General features: G+C 41.5%; 1 protein-coding gene and 1 long non-coding RNA gene across 4 annotated transcripts in view; one reads left to right on the top strand and one right to left on the bottom strand.

The window, feature by feature from the left end:
• LOC309695753 (uncharacterized protein) overlaps positions 1–18,882 on the top strand; it is a 199,567-nt gene that overhangs the window by 175,149 nt on the left and 5,536 nt on the right. The window lies entirely within an intron of this gene.
• On the bottom strand, positions 6,242–18,882 carry LOC309696210. 3 transcript variants are annotated; one of them, XR_014273382.1, is made up of 7 exons: positions 18,763–18,882; positions 14,564–14,678; positions 11,440–11,528; positions 7,980–8,091; positions 6,873–6,998; positions 6,530–6,764; positions 6,242–6,431 (listed from the first exon to the last, which is right to left on the bottom strand). It is a non-coding gene; the product is annotated as an uncharacterized lncRNA (long non-coding RNA). The 3 variants fall into 3 exon arrangements; XR_014273383.1 differs by having other exon boundaries at positions 6,242–6,764; positions 18,763–18,879; XR_014273384.1 differs by having other exon boundaries at positions 6,242–6,764; positions 18,757–18,827.

Below are 18,882 nucleotides of genomic sequence, written 5' to 3'. Positions count from 1 at the left end.
GACTAACGTTTTAAACAGCGGGCGCGTCAACATTATTCCCCTATTCAGCTGCTCGGCGACTGAAAGGCTTGACAGTCGCCAATAGACGCGCTTGTTTTGTTAAAAGGTTCCTTCATGTAATGATCTGCTAGAGGGTGTGGGGGGGCACAGCCCCGTCCTCCAGGGCATGAAGCAGGTATGGAGGATGTCAATGGAAAATTGTATTTAGTAGTCAGTATAATCTTTTAGTGATATAAGTTTGCTTATGGTAGGATGCTGTTTGTAGTTATTTGTATTAGGAAATGTTTAACCATGTATACTTAGAGGCATATAATCAATTGTGTAGTGACAAGATGTGTGATCTCTAGCAGGCTGCAGGCTTGGTTCACCCCCCACATCCTGGGAGCATGGGAGAGGTCGCACCTTGTTTTATTGTTTTAACGTAGCTATGTCTGTTTTAGTCTAAGTGCTTTAACTGCTGGACTTCCTCACCGTGCCATCTAGGGTGGGGGAGACTACCCTCTTTATGACCAAGGATGTACCTTTTGTGTTTGTATGTTATATGACCCTTTTGATCAGCAGTGACACACACACACACACACACACACACACACACACACACACACACACACACATACGCTCAAGAGTATAAATAAAGACCAGGGCAGTTCTCTCGCTGGAGTCTCTCAGTGTGGAGACTGCCCTTGCTAGCAAGAAGTTCTGTGTGTTTCTCTTCTCTGAGTCTTTACTGAAGAAGTGTTTTAGAATATTTTCCCTATCAGAGGAGATCAAAACTCCAGACATCCAGAACACAAGAGACCAAGGAAGACTAACAGAGGAGCAGCCGCGCCACTGTCCCGGAAAGAGCTAAGCAGAGTCCCAGATGAGGGGTCACTCAGCAGCCGCGGAGCAGAAGCCAGGGGGAGTTGCAGTGACACGCCCGTGAGCTCCGCCGACAGCCAGCTGTGCCTGAGTGACAGAGCCCCAGGCCGAGAGGCCGAGGGCACCCGACCCCCGAAGTGGCCCGAGCGAGCTCCAGGCTCCAGACCCTGACCAGCAGCCACCAGGAGTGAGCCGGTGTGTACCTGGATGGCCATCCCCGGACACAAAGAACCACCAATGCACCGATGTCTGAGGGCGTCCGCCACTGGCAGGGGTGTATTTACTGTTGAGCTGGGCATACACTATGCGATTTTTGGTCTTTTTTGAGGTGATTTTTTCAGGTATGCAACCATTTTGGGAGATCGGCCCAAGTTTCGTCCTAATCATGTATCGTGCATTGTGTAGTATACATGAGGTAAGGAGAAGCGATTAACACCTCACCGAAACAAACACAAAACAACAAGGAGCCAGGGTCCAAAACAAACGGGAAACAAGAGTTCAAACCAAAGTGCCCACAACAGTGCTGAGGCTCAGGAAACAATCCAAAACCAAACTCAAAACGTCCGTGAAAGAACTGAACTAAGGAAGGGTCAATAACTGAAATGAGTGTACCAGGGACGAACATGCAAGGTATAGTGGTGGTTGGGATGGTGGTTGTAGTGATGATGGATGTGCAGGTAGCAGGGCTAGTGACTGAGCAGATATCTGACTCTTAGCTGCTCTCCTCCGGGGAGCAGGAACTGGTACCGGGTCTGGCCGAACTCCAGCCATCCACACCCGAGGAACAGATACAGGTGCAGGGACAAGCTTGGTGCTGGCTGCCTTTACCCTGCGAGCTGGTGTGGGTGCAGGAGCTAACTGGACCCCTGCCGGCTCATGCACCCGAGGAACTGGTACGGGTGCATGAGCCGTCACAATTGTCTTCACCCGCGAACCTGGAACAGTCACAGGCATAGACTGGGCGTCAGCTATCCCCACCCAAGGAACAGGTACGGGTGCAGGGATGAACGGAGCCTCGGCCAGCCTGGGGACTGGAGCAGGGGCCAGCCGGGTCTCTGCCATCCCCACCCGAGTAACTGGTACCGGTGCAAGGAAAAGCTAGACCTGAGCCGCACTCAAAGCAGGAGTTGGAGGTGGAGAGCGGAGCTCATGAGTTGTACCAGCCACTGGGAAAGCCAGGTTAGTGGAGTCAAACACAGTATTAGCAAACAAAGATTTAAGGCCTGCTATATTTAGTAACTCTGCTGGCTTTGTGCTGTCCAGGTTATTGTTAATAGTCTTTGGAGAAGTGAGTTCAGGAGCAGTCACTGGTGCTGGAGAGTTCACACAAACAGTATCTGAATAAACTGGGTGTGAAGCCACACTAAACTCTATCTTACAAAGCACAGCCAGAGAGTTAGGACACACAGGGACCAGGACAACTGGCTGAAAAGCATGGTGCACAGAGTTAAACTGACATGACTGGGGAACGGAAAAGTTAACCTTGTCAACCAACTCTGCAGTGCCCAAACCAAATTCTTTTGTCAGTCTATGTATAGCAGACAAAATCTTGTTGCTCATAACCTTAGCAGGCACCGAATGTACAGTTTGAAACAGTCCACTAGGAAAAACAGAAGCAGTCTCAGAATAGACAGACTCTGGGCTTGTAATCTTTATAGAAGCTGGAGTCTTAACACAGGCAGCCTCAGTATCTACTGGTTAAGAGGCTGCACCATACACAGGTTAGGCAACATCAACAATACTCTCCTGTGGTATAGCCTGAAAAGCATTAATAGAGTCTGGCTGGAAAATTAAACAGTCCATGGGAACAGGATGGCTAGCAGGGTAAGTACCAGGAACTACATAGTCCACATATGTGAAAACATGAAAGTCACTTCGAAGATCTGAAGTGATAATTTCGCTAGCTTGTTGGTCAGCCTCACACACACCAGATTCACTGACATCTGTATAGTGCTCAGAAACATTTAGGTCAGAAAACACTTCAGCAACGAGATCCTGACCCACACTGTCTAGCGCAGAAATGCAATGTTTCTGAATATTCCAATTTGACATGGAAACAAAACAGTCCGTAGAGGAATTGTCGCCGGAGGGAAGCATAGTATCTGTCAGCAGCGAAATACAAACTGGCTCAGTGTTAACTGGCTCAAGCAAAACACTAGGTGTATACTCCACTGGATGGAGATGATGCTATCATGACAATCAGGAGCAAAATCTCTGAGAAATGTTTTCAGAGTATATTTGAGTCTATGAAATGAAGAATTGGGGCACAAAGAGGGGGTCCACCTCAATACTGGTAAGGTGTTCCTAATAAAGTGGCCGCCTGTGCACACTAGCATAGTTAAATCAAAAACTCGAACAAATATATGTGGTTATGTTTGTAGATATCGTGGCATTCAGTGTCAGTGAAAACATGTGTGACTGGGCTCTTAATTTAAAGAGCTGAGCACTCCTGATACTGTGTGACGTCACAGCAGGATGGATGAGGTTACTGCCTGGATGTAACACCACCTGTGCGAACAAACCTGTAAAAAGTATTTCACAAATACATGTTGTGAAGTTTATATCTGTTAGTGTGACTTTTCCTCTGTGCCAGATACAAAACAGCTTCTGCACAAAGTGCAGACATTGAGTCTATGTTACTGACATTTAAAGAGGCTGTTGTTGCACTTAGGTGCCAGTAGATGGCAGCACCACAGCACAGTTTAATCTTGGTACAGTCACACAGCAATAAGCTGCTGTTCACCTGAGACTCAATTATCCTGTTAAATCAGCTTCACGTTTAAAAGCAGATTTCTGTCAAATGATCACGACCTTCCACTGAAGGAACTTTACTTTGAAGAGGCGTCTGTGATGTTTTACTGTCAGTTATCTTAAGGAGATAATTTCAGCGGTGTGCTTATAAAAAATCTAACATGTTGTACATAAACACAGCTTATTAGTTGAGTTTAATTTCACAAATCAATCAATAAATATAATTACTCTGTATCCTGTTTTCTTCTACTGTTACTACACATTTGCTCTTTGTTCTTTACCAACTCACATTTTCTATCAGATGTTCTTGTGAAACCAACAGAATTACAAGGGAAGAAAAAGAAGCAGAGACACCGGATCGCTGCTGCGGTGATAGCAGCAGGTTCCACACCTCCTGCTGGTTGTCCGCCTCAGTGAGGTGACTCTTGCTTCTTTTAAATCTCCAAAGAGCCACAAAACCAATTTATGAGTGTCACATACTCATAAATTAAACGTAATATTCTTCAGGATCACAGAAACGTCTCCATCCTTCATCTCCGCGTTCCTCAGCTTCACTCGGCCATAAAAAGATGGATGTTGATAGTTTTCATAGGAGCGTTTGTTCCTGTAGAACGGGGGTGGCCAACTCCAGGCCTCGAGAGCCGGTGTCCTGCAGGTTTTAGATTGGTCCTTGATCCAGCAGTTGATTCAAATGGCTAAATGACCTCCTCAACATGTCTTGAAGTTTTCCAGAGGCCTGATAATGAACTAATCATTTGATTCAGGTGTGCTGACACAGGGTTAGATCTAAAACCTGCAGGGCACCGGCTCTCGAGGCCTGGAGTTGGCCACCCCTGCTGTAGAAGTAGACGTAGCCGTCTGTGTTCAGGTCAGCTCTGCTCCACTTCAGCACTGAGATTATTTCATCTGTGGAAATCTGACACTGGAGAGTGACATCATCTCCAAACTTCACCTGAACATCCTGCTGAAGAGCTGAAGCAAAAACAAAGAAGTGATATTTTTGACATTTAACACACCTCAGTGACCTGAACTCACAGGAAAATTTAACATAAACCACGTGGTCTCAGGTGATAAAACACCAGAAACATTTTTAGACAATTGCTCCTACTCATGCTGCGCGACGTCATGCCAGCGCATACTGGGGACGGCACAGGCACTGGTCGGTTTTCTATCACTCTTTTGCTGGGAGTAAGGGCGCCCTCCGTTTGCGAGGTGCGCCTGCTGCTTGCCCAGCCCTATTCTCAAGCATCTGTTGGAAAGTCCCAAGAAATTAGTCTGGTCAAGCAAGAATTAGTCTTTCTAATTAACACTGAGCTGATAAGTTGCCAAAAAAAAAAAAATACTGCCTACTGGAATATAATGAACTAAAGTTAAAGACAACATCTTTCCTTATATATTTTGTATTGTGTGTGTAATTTAATTAAATAACATGTATAAATGGCCCATAATGTTTTAGAAATGTGTAAATAAAAACAGCAAAATTTTATGTTTGTCTGAAATATTTATTTTCTGTAGATGTACAACTATTGTTATCTGAAATTTGCTGACGTACCATGGGTGGCAGCCCCAATCAGAGTTTGGAGGAACAGACACATTTATTTAAGGTTTAGAGTTCACTCATTTATAGAAATCCTCAATCTACAATCACAGGACCAGATTCTACATATACCATGCACACACACACATTACAACACATGTGATGATAACATTTCAGCTTTTTACCAAATCTTAACATGTTCACCTATCAGACCTTCATTTTTTGGGGTCGTGCATTCAGTGAAGTTAAAGACAACACTGCCTAAATCCAAATGCACACCACATCGCCTGCAGTGTGAACGTAGCATAAGATTCATGTGTGAAAGTGTTCCTGCTGCTTTAAGTCTTGGCTCACATCAACTTTATCTGCTTTGAAGAAAACTCAAGTGTGTCTGGGTTCACCACAACTCATGTTTTCCATCAGACATCTTTGTGAAACCCACAGAAGCACACGAGAAGATCAAGTGAGACCAAAGCCACCTTCGGCAGATATAACACCACATTTTGTGGTGGTTTAATAGCCCTCCACCACAGGGAGCTTTAACACAATCAGACGTGTCTGTGATGCATTTATTGTCAGTTTTCTTTTAAAGACAGTTTCATCAGTATGCAGAAACTCCAACACACTGTACATGAAGACCGTTTATTAATGGAGTTTCCCTCATATCACCAAATCTTGATATGCATCTATTAAAATAAGAGTTTGACTTTGTTATAATCTATTCTAAGTCTCTTTGCAAAGTTGTATCCTGTGTTTTTTCCCCCTTCAAGCAAACTTGTTGTTAAACATTTTATAAAACGGGGTTAAATTTTCACATCATGTTTTATAATGAACAATGATCCATCGTGTAGATACAGAAAAAGCTGAGTGCAGCTGTACCTGAAAATTATTTTGTCCATTAAATGAGTTGCAATCAAATCAGTTCTGCTGTCAACAGACAAACTTCACAGTAACTAAGATTCATGTGTGAAATCGTTCCTGCTGTCTGTGGCTCACAGGAACTTTATCTGCTTTGAAGAAAACTGAAGTGTTTTGGGTTCATCACAACAACTCAGGTTGTCCATCAGACATCTTTGTGAAACAAACAGAAGATCAAGTGAGACCAAAGTTTATTGAAACTGCAGAGAAACCAGATCACTGCTGTGAAGACGACAGCACTTAGAAACAAAATACAGATAACAGTAAAGTTACTGAACACATGGAAACACGACACAATAACTTTAGTCAATCCAGCTTCATCAGAGATTATTGGAAATTATCCAGTTTAATGTCTCATTGTACTCTGAAATGAAAGCACAGTACAAATAAGCAATTGGAGTTAAAAAAGAAATCAGAATCAATTTAAAGACAAATGTATTCTCAACTTCTCAAAGTAGCCACCTTTGGCAGATATAACAGCAGAACACAGTCATGGCGTTCTTTCTACAATGTTTGACACTTGTAGGTTGCTTTGCTTTCACTCTTTGGTGCAGTTCATCCCAAACCAGCTTGATGGGGTTTAAGTCTGGAGACCGTGCTGGCCACTCCATATTTTCAAGCTTACCAGAGGGTACTGCATGGCGCTGCAGAATGCTGTGTAACCATTCTTTCGCCTACTCGATGGCGTACACAGATCCTGCGTGATGAACCGAAGATTTCAGATTATAATTCATCAGACTACAAGACCTACATCTAAGTGTTATGACGGTCTGTCTCTCCTCCATTGTTAATTACTTTTTCTCACCATTTTCTGTAGCAACAAGGACAATGCTGTTCCCCTGATGCTCACGTGGCCATGGTACACCAATGTTCCAGCACTGCTTTTATGCAGACAGAGGGGGCTGTGGGTAATCCAGAAACATTGGACCACCTGTAAGAATTTATTATAATTATTGAGGTTAATTGAAATGATTCATCTTAAAGTAAAAGTACAAGGAAGCAACCGAAATGGCAAAATAAACACGGAGAAAAACACAGACATACACATTTTATTAGTCATTTAAGCTTTATTTATATTAAGATTAAGATTATATTTTCTTTTCAGATACTAAAAATAAACATCAGTGTCAGTCTCCCTTCATTCTGTCAAGCTGACAAACAAAGCAGAGTTAAAGTCAAGTCCTCAAACTCTCCTATCCTGTTTGATAGGAGAGTGACCCCAAACACACTTCCAGTGTGTATAGTACCAAATCATAACAACAATTGCATCAGTGGGCTTTATAAGGCTATAATAAGGTAAAGACTACCATAATATCACCATGGTAACTTGTGCTGTGAACATAACCTATTCTGGAGCCGATTAGAAATCGGCAGGTATGAAATCACCACCTTGTGCTATCCTCGCCCACTTATCAACCAGTCAACATCCACTTCTAGCACCACGCAGTCAGGATTGTGGAGGACTGCATGGGGACACGTCTCACATAAGTGACCCCACCCAACCTTGGATGGAGACATTTGCTCACACAGAAAGATGTAAGGCAAAAGAAGTGTGTATTATTAGGGTGACAGCTGCACATTAGAGCTCTGAAACTTTAAACACTTTCTGTCCCACAGCCTGACAAAGGAGACGTGGAAATCTCTGCAGTTTGTCCCAAAAGGAAATTAAATCGATGGATTAAAAAGCTGTTTCTTGATCTTTCATCTGGATGACAACCTGCCCTACAGCACAAGTCACCATGGCGACTCACCCCAGTAAGAAGGGAACCACCTTCGTTGTACAGAAAACCCAGACCTGCATGTACACCCTTAGTCCTACAGAGCAAATCATGTCTTCTCCTCCATCATCAGTTATCAGGAGAGCAGACAGTCAAAGTACAAGAAGTCAAACAAACACAGAGATTCTACTTACAGAGCAGACACAGCACAGATGTTTCCTTCATCGTCCTTCTCACTCATTTCAGCTTTTTTTCATTTCTGTCACTGACACCAAGTAAAGCCGCCCTCTTCCTCTGAGCACCTTTCTGTTGGTACAAAAACAGTATATATATATATATTTAACAGGTTTTCATTTGAATTAAAACCTAGGAGAAGTGAAAAAGTTGATATTTTCCAACAGAAAGTTCTTACTTTCTGGGACAGTGACTCGAACTTACAAGTAGAGTACAGATCAACATAGTCAGTCATGTACGGCATGTGCAGAACAACTCAGTTTACTTGGTGAGTTGCATGTCTGCAGAACGCAAATATGTGAAGATTTACAATAAGCCAAGCTGTGGATGATATCTTTACTGAAGGAAAATACAGAAAACAGCATTGCAATGTGAATGAGCCAGTTTCTGACGAGGAGGATGATAGAGAGCATCAACACAGACACATCTGATGAGGAGGTCACAGGTGCTGAAGCTGCTTCTGCTGAAATATACAAATCCAAAAGTGCAGCACCTCCTGGCTCACACGGCATTAACCTGGGCTCACCAGGTTTGCTGTGACAAGAATAAGTGTCTTTTTATGCCATTGACAAGAACGACATCATTGCTGTGACAAATCTTGAAAGAAAAGAAGTTGATGGCGACATTTGGAATGACACTGATAAAGAATACGTGGATTCCCATGTTCTTGTATCTGTAGTGTACAGATCCGAATACAAGACCACTGATAGTCTCTGGGATTCGTTAATTGGATTAAAGCATTCTGCAGTTTACACTCAGGATTAAACAAAATACTACATAACAAATATCTATAAAATACCTGGAATATTCTCAAACATTTCCAACATCCCCACATTGAAAACAATAACCAACAATAATCCTATAAAGATAAATGAAATTCCCACACTTTCTACTCATACCTTACCTCCTCCTCCTCTAAGAAACCAATAAACTGTTTGTGGGCCCCGGGGCATCATTTTCCCCGATATTTCACAATATCGGAACCAGGAAGCAGCAGGTGAGCAACACGATCATTTATAATTGCTAACATGAAAATTATACAACTTAGACGAGTTTGTAGAATTTTGATATAGATCTCTCTGTGCTTTTTTATTGTAGACCAACACCGTAGTGATGAGGCGCAGATACCAAAGAAGACAAGTACGACTAGAACTTACACACACCGACCACCACGTATACACTCAGCTGAAAACCTGTAAATAAAGGTTTTCCTATAAACCTGTAAATAAAGGTTTCAACAGTCCTCCAATTACTGTCTGTTTACGTCACTGCCCAATAAGCCTGCAGAATATATTAAAGATGTAAAAAGAGTCCGCCCGTTCCAAGCTCTTAGCTCTGATCTTCAGAGGTGACAGCGTAGTCCATTTCCATGGAAAATGCTCCTTCTGGTAATACATGGCCAGCAATCCAGGCCAATCTGATATATAAATCATGGCAGCTTGTGATGCAAAAAACAGCTATTCCTCATATCTACAGATTTACACAGGTGAGCCTGTGATTGGCATCCTTGAGAAAAATCAGGGAAAACATCTAGTCCTGGAACATCTGGAAATGCCATTCCACATATTGAATGGAATAGTACGTTGTTCGTGATAGGGAAACATAGTACTGGCAAGTGTGATTACTGTGGGGTGGAGGAAACTGTAGAACATGTCATGTTGCAGTGTCAGAGGTATCAGGTTGAGAGGAGACATTTGATTCAAAATCTTAGTAACCTAAAAATCAAACTGGATCTGGTTGAGTTGTTGCGGCAGGACTCGGGAAGTAAAAGTTATCAGGCCTTATTTCAGTTTTTAAGAGAGGGGAACCTGTTTGGCAGGATTTGAGAATTTTTTTTTTTTTTTGGGCGTCGTTCCACCATACTCCAGTTGGTGGCGGTAATGCACCTTTCACTTGTTTGCCAACCGCCAATATAACTGTAAGAAAGAAAGAAAGAAAGCAGGAGGCGGCAAAACAAGGAAGTGCCTGTGCTTCAGAAGTGCCGGTCAACCGCGGTATCGAGCCTGCTTTCTCTACACATTTATAACACTTATCTTCAGCTTCACAGAAGATACCAGTACGAGATGGGGGGTTCGGGAAACTGTACTTTTTCCTCGGTGTTCTCCATGTCTGCTACGCCTCGTCTGCAGGTGAGATTTCAGCCTTGAAGGCTAGCTTAGCCTAGCCGACACTACGCTCTTGAATCTATGAATCAGAAATTCAATTGGCTCTTGACGTTGGTTCTTTATTTTATAAAACGGGCGTCTGCGATCCGGGTCCGGAACCACCAGATGTCCCATAAGGACCCGGACCTACAGCCGTAACAAGAAACCAGAGTGTGGCAGCTTTTCTTGTTTTACAGTATTAGCAGTGACTTGACAAACGCAAAGCAAATTATTCTGTGCAAAAAGGAAAACGGACAATAATAATAGAGCCCTTATGGTCTGAAATCCTGGGCCCCTCCCGAGAGTGACAGCAGTTAGTTCAAGTCCAGTCTGACTGTTTGCAGATTGTTGCCTCCTTTCAGGCGAGATGAGCCCTCTTGATCAATTTATTTGGTATAATTTTAGTATTTGGTGTCACTGTATCACTTTTACCCAGATACTAACATGTTTAGTAAAGCTGAGGACAATGAAACGTGTTACAGCAGTGAAAAATGTTTTGGAAATTTGAGGGTTTATGTTTCTTTTGTTGATTTCATTTGTAAGAGTCTTCACAGTCCATCCAATATTAAGGATTACTTGTGTTGTAAAATATAAATTGTAACCGCAGTTGAGCATTTGAGTCTGTGAACCACAAAGTTACAGATTCATCAGAGAGAAGTCGCTCGCTCTTTGCACACCGCTGACATAAAGACAACTCGGCTCATTTCTGCTCCGTTTCAGTAAAATCCGAGTGTTTAGAGGCATAAATCCGTATTATGCCTCTAAACACTCAGTGAGAGGACTGAGTTGAGCCAAAGCAATAGCAGCTTTAAAATGCTTGTGCAAAGAACCATTACTCTATCTGGTAATGTTCCTCCCTCCTTTTAGGGATAAGGAGCAAGACAATTTTTGAAGGGGGGGCTAAGTTTATACAATTTGCAATAAGTTGTGTGCCACAGGCTTTCAAATTCATATTTATGTGACTAGTTTAAATATTCTCCTCCTGAAACTCTTACAAACACCATAAAACCAGCTGAAACAATACAACAGTCAGTCAAACTGACGCTGAGTACATCCAGCAGCTTTTTAATCTCAGACAAGGCTGTGTGCTGCTGTAGATGTTAGTGAATCTGGCCCCAAATCTTCCTTTAAGAATTCAAGTGAGAATCAAATGCCTGACATCACACTACAATCTGACGCCACAGCTTTTGGCCATCACAGGAAAAGGAAACACGAGTTCTGTCCATCGTCTGTGACTCTGAAATCTGAACCATGAGACAAACAAGAGCATCTCTACCTCTCAGCTCGGACTCTCTCTCTTCTCTCTGATGATGATGATTCGTCCATGACGGACGTCCTCAGTTCTTCCTGCAGATCCACCACCGTCTACACAACAAAGCACATACAGATGACGTCAGTGCAGCAGGCACAGTCCTACTGATACTGCTGCTGTTGTTTTAATTATAACACAAAAATCAGTCACATTATTCAATCTGGCCTAATCAAAGTTCAGCACGCTGTTCAGGTGTGAGTCCTCTTATTGGAGCACACCGGCTGATGTTTGAGTGAAAGGGAATTTTCCTTTCTTTAGTTTAATATTAGAAAATGTTTGTTACCTCAATAGTAGCATCACACACCATCTCATCTGGTTATCTATTAGTCAGTAAAAATGTTTGCTGTATGTTAAGATTAAGACTAAGATTATAATTTCTTTTTTATACATTAAAAAAACTTCAATGTCAGTCGGCCTTCATCCTGTCAAGCTGACAAATAACCCAGAGTTGAGTCGATTTTTTCCTCTGAACTCAGTAGTCCTGCAGGCCTGAAGCAGGATTTGCTCTAACCTCAGAGTTAACTACAAAAGGTCATTCACTGCTTACCAGCATATATTCAAATCATTTGTCGTTTGATATCTTCAAACAGCTACAACAGCAGTTTCCTAAAGGCATTCTTTAAGGCTTTGTAAAGTAAGACCCTAAAATAGTATCATCAACACGGTAACTTGTGCTGTGAACTGTTCTAGAATCAGTTACGTTCTAGATTATAGATCAACAGGGATTGAAATCATCGTCTCCTGACCAATCAGTTCTCCAAAAGTTAGCGCCACTATTCCTGGAAGATCCCTTGGACCACTTTGTAGACCACTGTGTATGAACCTCTGACATCTCCGCGTTTTCTTCATAGTTCAATTTTACCTTTTTATTTTTTTTAATTCTCTTTCTGATGGCTGCAAACAAACGTCCTCCTGCCCCGAAACAATCTACCTTACAAAACTCATATACCGTATTTTTCAGACTTTAAGGTTAAAGCATTTGAAAACCTTTCATTTTCTCAAAAATCGACAGTGCACCTTATAATCCGGTGCGTCTTATGTATGAATTCTCGTTGTGCTTACTGATGTCGAATCAATTTTATGGTAAGCTAAGAAGCCACATTCAGCAGTATAACTGCCACACAATACAAAACAATAACTACACAACACACTAACTATAGCCTCCAAACACGCTAAACGTCACTAATGTCTCACATATGAAAACTCGCTCTCTCTCTCTTTCTTTTGCTCGCCCGCTTTCCGTCACGGGTGTCACTCCTAAAAACTTCCCCTCCTCTCTAAACAACCAAGTACCATGTGTTGCCATATCATTTTTTGATTGACTGACATGGTAAACTAACACCAATAGGGAAGGGGTGTTTTTTTTTCTTTTTTTCTTTATTGTTCACTCGCAAGCCGAGAGTGTTTGCTAGCGCTGTCCATAGAAAATGCCATTTTTACCGTTCTTCCCGAAGTAAACACCACTGTTTTCTTCAGAAAAAAAACATTGTGTGTATTTTTTATCATAACTCCGGTTTTACGTGGCCCATCGACACAGTTAAAAAACTGGTGTATAGTTTGAAGTCCGCACTTTCGACCCAAGTTGAAATGGAGACTCTGAGCTGCTGCATCTTGTAGCCGTGTAGTCTTAAATTGGTCATGTGATTTTGACCCGTTGACCCCAAAGGTTTAACCTGTCCTACCACACAAGTTACCATGGCGATTTAAGGAGAGAACCACTGTCATAGTTAAAGATGGGTGACCAGCATCTAAACTAGGGCTGCAAGATATTAGGAAAACCTGCGATAACTGTGATCAATATTGTGATAACGATATGACTTGCGATAAAATAAATAAAAAACATAATTTCAGTTTTACTGCAACAGTTTTATTTAAAGAAAGCTGCTGTATTAGCAGTGTAACAACAAAGTGCACTTTAACATTGAAACACTGTTCCCAAAATCTTTTTTCCTGAGGCTTGAATTCTGAAAGACATCCTTCCCGGTCTCTATAATTAGTTTTAGATAAACATAACTTAAATTATATTGTGAGAGTCTGGAAAATACACAGTCTCTAGACACCATGTTTTCAGTTCAAAGTCTTCGGTGAGGAAGTGCACTGTGAAGCTCATATATGGTTCCGTTGTACGACTTGACCATAGGTCTGTAGTGCCTGCGTAGTTTTCAGCTTGGCTCAGTTCAAACATGACAGTCTTGCGGCATGTTTCGTACATTTGTGGAATGGCGACATGGGAAAAGTAGTTTGGTGAGGGGATGCGGTATCTCCGGTCCACTTTATGTATCAGACTGGTGAAGCCCTCTCTACTAACTGTATTTATAGGCATCATGTCTTAAGCCAGAAAATGTGTAATGGCCTCTGTTATTGCTTTGTACCACTTTGACGTTTTCTCATAGAGTTCCACTTGAAAAACTCTGATACAGAGACGGCTGTTGGACTGCTGTGCTCTTTGTCTTAACATTAGCAACCTTTGTTTGGCTAGCCCTGTCTTTCTGGAACTTTTCAAACTGTTCTCTGTGGTTTTATTTGAAGATGATGGTGGAGATTAGTCGTGTTTCCTCTGGTGGTTGCCACGAGTGTTCGGCAAGTTTTGCAGAGTACCTGTGTTTGGAGAACGTCATCTTTATCAAATCCAATGTACCTCCAAATAAGCGAGGTACAATTTTTTTTTTTTTACCCACGAGTTCATAGTCAGTAGCGTTCTCGTCATGTATCTCGCTCTCAGCCATTACAACTCTGACTCTTTGCTGCTGCGTTGTTCGCTCCCCACCTACGTAGGAGGCGGGCCTCTAATCCATTTGATTGATTAACGCTGTGAAGGGCTCCATTCGACTGGTCAAATCTGTAAAGGAGTTTCTTTGATTGGTAAATTCTTTAAAGCACGTGTGTAAACATTTTAAAGTACCCAATTATCGCAGTTTTCGCCATCTTTTGCAATGGGCCCATCGCCCATATGACAATAAATTTATTGTGCAGGCCTAATCTACACTTTCTGTCCTAAGAAAATCATGTCTTCTCCTCCATCATCAGTTATCGGGAGAGCAGACAGTCAAAGTACAAGAATTCAAACAAACTCAGAGATTCTACTTACAGAGCAGACACAGCACAGATGTTTCCTTCATCGTCCTTCTCACTCATTTCAGCTTTTTTCCCCCCCAATCTCACACCATGTAAAGCCCGCCCTCTTCCTCTGAGCACAAGCCGTTCTGTTGGTACAAAAACAGTGTTCGTAAGGTAAACTATATCAAATATATATCACACAGCAATACTTTTTAATTTCCTTAAAACACTGAATTAAACACTTAATGACAAAAAAGGTTCTTATTTTTAAAAAGAATGTTATTGGTTTGACAACAGTGACTATGGCTTATTAAAAACAAAATCATCTGATACATCTAGTAATCTTCCCCAGTAAACATTGTCGTTATTTAACAATCAGGTGGCATTTTTTGTTAACATCTACTAGTGGCTGAAAAAAGTGGAAAGAAGCAGTGACACGGACATGTTAGTCTTCGCCAGCGTCAGTTTGTCGTACCTCTTAAACATTACCTGGTCGCTTTTATTAGAATTTGAAACGAGAGGAAAGTTTCTGCTCAATTTTTGTTTAATACTCTCATATTATCCATTCTAATAAAACAAAATACTTTCTTCAGTGTGAATTAATAGGTTACAAACCTGGATTCTGGCTTTGGAAAGCTGTAATTTGGGCAGGGTCTTCTAATTATAGACCATAATGTTTTTAATACTATCGTTTCTATTTATTACAAGCAGGTACAAGCACCTGCCGATATATCAAGAAAACAACACCTGATCTTTCATTGCTGTTTTTCCTCTGGGTTATCAAGATCTGTTTACTTAAACATCGAGATTCAAACTATAGTTAAATCCATTTTCTTATTGTAATGGAAAGATAACACTGCAAGTCACATACATAAATTTAGATTTTAACTTTAGACATAAAGTTAAAAGACAAGACCAAGTTCTATTTATTTATTTAGATTTTAACTTTATGTCTAAAGTTAAAATCTAAATAAATAAATTAACAGAACTTGGTCTTGTCTTTTGTCTCCCAAACCCCATGTAGGACATCTGAAACAAACATGTGATCAGTAAAAAACAAAACCGCCCACAGCGCATAAGGTGTGCCCCAACGAAACGCCCGGCTAATGATCGAGTTGAGTTGTTGCACTCTCAGATTGTTTGTTGGTCTAATCGCACCATCCTTGGATATTTATTACACTGATCTTTAGATCCTCTGAATCCCACCACACAATGGGGGATATCTCTCTCTTATTCGGCCTGATTGTCGGTGTCTTACTTCCCTTGTTTACAGGTGAGATCCGTTAAAGCAGCTTTTGCGAGCTTATCCGTCAACTGCATCTGAGATTGTGTCTGTTACAGTTTTCATGGTCTGACTTTTGATTAAACCGCCTTTACTGTAACCCAGCAACGATGGGGGGCACAATCCAGTGTACTCTTCGCTGGCAGCTCATACTGGTGTGTTAGCATTAGCATCAAGTTTCTGGCAACATGGCGGAGCCGGTAACCGGTAACCCGGCAGCAGCTAGCTCAGGCTACAGCTAACTCGCACTGAACAAAGCGGAGACCAACACGGACATAAACACGAAGCAATCGCGATCCGTATAGATGGTAGCTACAGCTAATTAGCGGTTAACCGTCTAGAGACTGGGCTCAATACATTCACGAGCCGTAATCGGGGATCAAGACTAGTATTAATACCGACAGTCTTGCTCCGGCTAACTGAAGCCAGCGAGTTAGCACGGGCTAGAGCTAACTGGCGCTACATGGATGTAGCTGCTGTCAGGGCCATCACTGTTTGGTCTTACTAGTCATCCGCTGCTACATTTGTCGTAGTCCAAGATCGATTCGAGTATTAATACCACCCTCTGTAATCGGAGACGTACGCTGGTATTTAAACCAAGTAAAAACGGCCCCCACAGAAGCAATTGGTTAGCTAAGGCGCCAATTAGCTGTAGCCGGTGCTAAACCGCTGGCTAAATTCGCCGTAATCTTAGACCGACACTTTAAACACATTAAAACGCAATGATGAACCCGACAGCAGCTAGATCCAGGTAGCTACAAGTAACTAGCACTTAACCGTCTCACTACCTTGACTCACAGGATCGGAGATGATCCCTACAGCTACTGTTAGTATCCATTTAGACATTGGCCACAATGGAGTCTTCCAGAAAGTTAAACAAGAAAGAAACCCGAGGAAATTAACAAGTCGTTTAATGTAATTTATGGCAAACTGGCATATTTGTGAGGGCTTTAAAACGAGATCACGTAAAATAAATAATGAAATAATCTTTTTTTCTTTCACTTAAGCTTGAAATTGCAGGATTTGCATCAAAAAGGAACAAAAATTAAAACAGTAGAAGTGACAAATGTAAAGGATCTAGATAAATATAATGAAGCTGTTGTTGCCATTTGATAAACCCCTTTAACAGTGTTTTCACTGATGGTTGGGAGTGGCACACTTATTGACTAGTATCAATATATGATCATAGAGTCAAAGTTCATTTCCCCTCAAAATGAGACTCCCAAGCACAAACAGAATCACTAAAATCTGTCATACATGTTGCCTCCTATCAGGCGAGATCAGTATTACCACAGAATATGAAAATGACAACATCATCAACAAAGTGGTGGTAGATCATGTAAATGTTAATTGTAACTGCATTTTCCATTTTGTGCCATAAGCTGCTGATACAGTTTGAGGTTTTTTTTTTTAAGTTTGTTAAACTCACAACTGAACATCACACTGCTGGAATAAAAAAAAAACTAACTGATCCAGTGTAAGCTCAGGTTTCACGCATGTGTTTCTCTCTGAAAACAACACGGCAGTTCAGATCAGTGAATAAAGCAAAACCAATATGCTTTGGATGTCAGGAAATAGTCTAACACACTAAAAACTGCTTTTACTCAGATATTTGATTTTATTCGTTATAGATTAGGCAGGAAGAAGTCACTGTTTGTGCAAAGCTTACATAAATGAATTCAGCAGAGCTTTCAGTTGTGCTTTACATCGCCAAAGTTACTGAGGGAGATGAACTGTGGTTTGTGTCGACTCAGTGTGAGGACTCTGCAGCGGCAGCTTTGAGTCATATAAGTAAATTACAGGTTAGACACTTGATCTTGTTAGCTTGAAAAAAAGCTGAATGCTGGTGTAGATGTTACTCAACCCAACGTTTTTTAAAAATTCAAATCTTATTTTTCACACGTTATTCTCGTTGTTTGCTGTCGCAGTTTAAACACAGTGGTCGTTTAGAGTCTCCGAGCAACGCTTTTCCTTAGCAATCCTCCCAAACACTACCTTGACTACAAAAATTACGTTTTTATTTAAAAAACGAAACGAAACAACATCAGAAGAAACAGCCGTTAAGAAAGGGGACGCGCCCTTCCCGTGTCGCTAACACGGCCTGCTAGCTGTGGGGTAGGATTAGCTCAGCAACATGAGGGTTTATGCTTAAAACAGCCATTATAACTAAAGTAACACACAACAGGCTGGCACAGGAAGACTAAAACATGACTTTTAACGTGTTTCAGCTCCGTGATCAAAATTACACCCACAAAAAACCCTGTTTGTACTGTGAATAAGCTTTAACACGCCAGTAAACTGTTCTGAAACACGGAAAATACAGTTGGAAAAAGACTAATATTATTTTAGAATCTCCACAAAGATTACAAATATGTAACTAGAGCACTAAAGAAGGAACACTTTTAATCTAAGGTCACACCTTATTTCAAATACTTTAGGTATTAAAGCTCTACAAGTCGATTAAATGTTACTGAGGATCAGGACAAAGGTAGCTGATCGTAAACGACACGGAGCTGCTGCCGCGAGCACTCGCCATCTTGTTCTCTCAGCGAGGATTCAAATCCAAAACCAGGCCTGAAACACAAGCTCCTTTTTACTGTGTGTATCTGTACAATAACTATATAAATATACATTATTTGTCTTTGAATCTATAAAAACGTGTTTTGGCTTTAAAATCGTGAGCATTTTCTGTGTGACTCGGAGGTCATCAAATATTTGTAAGCTGAGTAAGCGCAGACTGTATGTGCGTTTGTTCGGACTACATGAAAGATGAATCCCTGTGTCTGTCTCGGGTTTAGCTGCTTAGTACTGTATCATTTGTTCTCTAAATCGTGTTTTCAGCACAGATCGGTCCGCGAATGCCACTGCAACAAAACATCGTTATAATAACACAGAGCTTCTAATACACGTATGTCATATGTTTATAAAAGAATAAAGCTTACACTTACAGCAGGCACACGGTAGTCTGTCCATCTGAGCCTGCGTTGTGTCGGGCGCGAACAGGATGTAGTCCGTTGGTCTCTAGTACCGTAGGCGCCTGCGACTCACAGAATATTTTGTAGTGGGTG

Source organism: Aulonocara stuartgranti (assembly GCF_965226115.1).
Source record: "Aulonocara stuartgranti genome assembly, chromosome: 3".
Lineage (NCBI taxonomy): Eukaryota > Metazoa > Chordata > Actinopteri > Cichliformes > Cichlidae > Aulonocara > Aulonocara stuartgranti.
Note: the sequence above shows the minus strand (reverse complement) of the source record. Positions and strands in the feature narration are given on the sequence as shown.